This window comes from Peromyscus maniculatus, chromosome 9, assembly GCF_049852395.1.
Source record: "Peromyscus maniculatus bairdii isolate BWxNUB_F1_BW_parent chromosome 9, HU_Pman_BW_mat_3.1, whole genome shotgun sequence".
In the NCBI taxonomy this organism is placed as follows: Eukaryota; Metazoa; Chordata; class Mammalia; order Rodentia; family Cricetidae; genus Peromyscus; species Peromyscus maniculatus.
In genome coordinates, this window is record NC_134860.1 from 72,500,885 (window position 1) to 72,505,133 (window position 4,249).

The window sequence follows — 4,249 nt, forward strand, 5'->3', positions numbered from 1 at the left end:
TTAAATTGTCTGTCATTCTTACCTTCTCTTAGAAGTTCCTTTCTACATATAATCAGTGGTCAACATTCCCATTCTAAAAAACCAAAAGTAAAATTGTATCATCGCCAAACTTCCAAAGCACAGTCCAGTAATCCTTGGCTAAACTTTTTCTTCCACACACTAATAACAGATATTATTTATAAAACAAAACCTCCACCTGAAAGTGTAGGAGTGATTACTTGTCCCTGAGAAGGACATGGGGGCAGTTGGTTCGAAAGGGGTGTAAAAGAATGAATCCCTCTTTACGTAACTTTTATATAATATCCCAAGCTCACCTTCAAGTGGACATAGAGTAGCCATCATTTCTAGACCTCTGCAATTCCAGTTCTCTTTAAAATTCTGTTCACAAAGAAATATTTCATGTTAAAGCAGCAATAACCCAAGCTGAAGGCAAGAATACATGACCTTTGGGTAGGACCTCATTCCTTTCTTCAGACAATGCCTCAGAAAATCCCAAAACTGTTTATAGGGGCTGGAGAGATGGCTCAATGGTTAAGAGCACTGGCTGCTCTTCCAGAGGACCCAGGCTCAATTCCCAGCACCCACATGGCAGCTCATAACTGTCTATAACTCCTGTTCCAAGGGATCTGACACCCTCACACAGACATACATGCAGGCAAAACACCAATATACATAAAATACAAATAAATACATTAAAAAACTGTTTAGTAAAGATACCCTATCTTTGGGTGTCCCTGTGAGCTGAAATTTTACCTCACTGATTGTAATCCCCTCCAGTACCCCTCAGGAACCATCAATGATAAGACAGTGGTAGCTTCCAACCTGACCAAAGTCCTATATATGACAATTGTAAAAACTATGATCCCAGGTTCATCTTTGAGAAGCCCAAGCCCACACTCCTGGTATTTCTTTTGAGACCCTTTTGCTGCTGGTCCACAACGTTCACCCTATATTCCAATATCTTTGATAAATCTCTAACTTTGCAGCATAGTCTAGCTATGTCATTGACTAGCATAGGCTAGTCCTGAAATTCTTTGCTTCACTGAAGCCACAAATCCTAGCTTGGCTTGAGTGCAGGATCTTAACATGCTTGAGAGACTCCTTGGGCTGCTGAGGGTGACAGTGGAAGGTTGGCACCCTCTTGATCTGTACCCCAAAATGCTGTCAGTGAGAACCTCAAGCAAAATGGCAGCCATGGAAATGGGGGTGAGGATGGTGGAGTCAAGCTAAAGATAAGAGGAGAATGGAAAATAAATCAAGTTCAATAGCAAATTGGAACGGAAGTAATAGTGAGAGAAAAAATAAAAAAAAATGCCAAAATGTAAGCCTGACTTATTTGTCACCAGTCCTGATGGCAAACAGTGTTTCTATTTTCCCACTTTAAATACCTAATTAAACTGTCACTTTAAAATATGGAGCAACAATCCTCTGTTGTTGGATGTCTACTTATTAAATGATCGGCTTTTGCAGAGATGTGAATATTATTTAGAGGATCCCTCTTTTCCCCTCAGAATGGTTTCTCGTTCAGTGAAATGTTAAATTACTCACAAAAACTTACTAATTAAACTGGCTGTAACTGCCACTATTAAAATGTGATGGCCAACGTAATTGGCCCAAAAGCAACTGCTAATGTCTCATTCATAAAGGGAAAGCAAATTAATTTTATAGCTTCCTTTTCAAATTCACAGTGCCTTCCCCTCCTTCTGCTCCCCATCTGTCAGTCCCAGCCTGCACTGGCTCTTTCTCTGCCATTCTGCAACTCTCTTTCCTGGTTCTGGAATTAATGGAGGCGGTGGCAGAAAGGACACTCAGAGCTTTACCCCAAATAGCTGGGATTCCAAGACAATCACACATAACCCTAAAGATGATGACAAAATTTAAATGCAGTGTATTCACCACCAGTATTAAAAACAAGCACTTTCTATTTCCTTATTTCAGTACTGAAGCCGCTTAAGTCTATGGAATACCCCCTTCCTGCTGTTGGATGTCTGGTTGTTCTCGTTTGCTTTAGCAGAACTGTCAATATAGAGAGGATGCCTCTTTTCCCTGCAGAATGGTCTCTCACTCAGTCAAAGTCATAAATCGTGATTGTCTCACCACTCATCTCCACCATTATCCCCTATTTTCCTCTGCCAAATACACACATGGACATGTATGTGCACGCACATATATGTAAGTATACCAAGCTACCCCATCAGCTGGCCATAAACATCTTTCTACAAGTCTTCACCACACTTCCACCTTTAATCAAAACTTTTATTTCCATCTGACACAATTCTACTCCAACTTCAGTCTACCTGCTTAGTCCTCATGCCTTAAAACACTTGTGATAACTTCCTTAAGACCTGCCTGTTGCACTCAATACTTTCAGACATTGATTGTGGTCACTTCAAGCATCTCTTACTATCTGCTGAGGCTACCAGACTCTGACCTGCAAGTTAGATATTTTTAAATGTCAAAAACAAGCTAAATTGAACAAATGCATAGGAAGTAGCTTACCTTCATATAAATCCAGCTTCCTCCTTGTGAGCTGTGTTTCTATGGGACTCAGAAGAGGGAACCTGCGGAGTCCATATGATATTACATAAACTCCTCCTGGAATTCCAGCACAGTAAGTCTCATTAGCAGAAGGGAAATTTGACTCCCACAAACCCACAACTCCTGCCTTCCCCACGCCAAAGAGCCACAAGATATGATTATGAACATGGAAAAACTAAGAAAATTAAGTACAATAGTAACAATCCTGAGCGGTCAGCAATTCTAAAGCCTATAAATAACCCACAAAATCAATATCTCTAAGATGTAATGAGAAGCAAGATAGACTTCACCTAATGGGAGAAGAAATAATTCAAATACCCCATTGAGAAATTATGGAGACACAATATATCACGTTTTTATTAACTCTGAAGTCACAGTTCTCTGGAATTGTTTTGATTCCAGATGTCAATGCAAAGCCTCCTGGGTGCAAAGAAAATTCTCAGCACTAGTTGTCATGAAGTGTCCCCATGCAATTTAGAAATCCATTTTGCTTAATCTTCACAATAAATGTCGGGTAAGCCGAACGTGCCTATTTTCTTCTTGAGAAGAAGCCAGAGCAAATCAGAGACATCAGCGTGATAGGTTCTAAAAACCCCAACACACTGGCCAGTTTTCCGTCAAAAATGCCAAGAGACACTATGGTTAGCTTAAGCAGGAGGGGACTTTGTAAACAACAGAATCGGTGTCACTGACGGAATTCCTAGAGACCCCAACTTTCTTGCTGCAGAGCCAGCCATGAGCCATCGTTGCTACAAAGCAATCAAACTGGGGAACTTAGCTAGCAGTCCACTGGCCTCCCCACTTTGGCTTACTTTGGGTCTCACGGAGGAATGAATTGGGGAGCCCTGTCACAACACCCTATACACTCAGACATCTCCACCATTGCTTACGCTCCTCAGCCACAGACACAATGGCCCACATCTGCAATCTGATTCATGGGTTTGGCAGAGCCTAAGATACTTACCTACATTCAAAACTGTAATGATTAAATTGATGCTTAGGTTTGAATACTGGGTCTCCTCCAGTCTGTGGGTCCAGTGCAAGTTTCATAGCAATAAAATGTGATTCTTTTTTTGAAGATCAAAAACAGTATGAGAAATTTTCTGGTTGGTTCTTAATGCATGTGAAATCAAAGGTATCAATAGCTTTCCAACATCTGTGGAAGAGGAAGGCTTACTATAAAAGATGTGGGTTGAATGGGCAAACCTACAGAGTCAGCCCTGGTCTGTTTCTGTAGAATATCCCCCATGCCCTGCTTCTCCAAACTGAAGGTCCAATACAACAATGTAGAACACACTAACTAAATGCAAGCAGACGTTAAATGAATTGTAAACACCTGACCTCATCCCACAAAAGAGATACTCAGGAGCTTATTAATCCCTGTTCCAATCACTGACTACCATGTTCCTCCTCTAGTTCAGATGTAATCTTGCCTTACATCCTACCAGCTATCAGGAAATTATATACAGAGGCATGCTGTGTAACTACAGAGGTATCTTCTAAGAAATGCACCATTTGGTGATTTCACCATGGTGAAAATATCATGCCATGTACTTAAACTAAGATGGTTGTGACATCGATAGGCAGTGTAACTTGATGGGGAGTCATATATTCAATTCATCATTGCATGGCACATGACTATATTCATTCAATAAAAAAACTAGGGGAAAGAATGATTGAAACTGTGAAACTCTGGGTTTGTATTCCCTTT

General features: G+C 40.6%; 1 long non-coding RNA gene across 1 annotated transcript; it reads right to left on the reverse strand.

Moving 5' to 3' along the window:
• Nucleotides 1-314: 314 nt before the first annotated feature.
• Nucleotides 315-3,686, reverse strand: LOC143267188 (uncharacterized). The gene is made up of 3 exons (XR_013042103.1): nucleotides 3,503-3,686; nucleotides 2,500-2,595; nucleotides 315-378 (listed from the first exon to the last, which is right to left on the reverse strand). It is a non-coding gene; the product is annotated as an uncharacterized LOC143267188 (long non-coding RNA).
• Nucleotides 3,687-4,249: the final 563 nt, after the last annotated feature.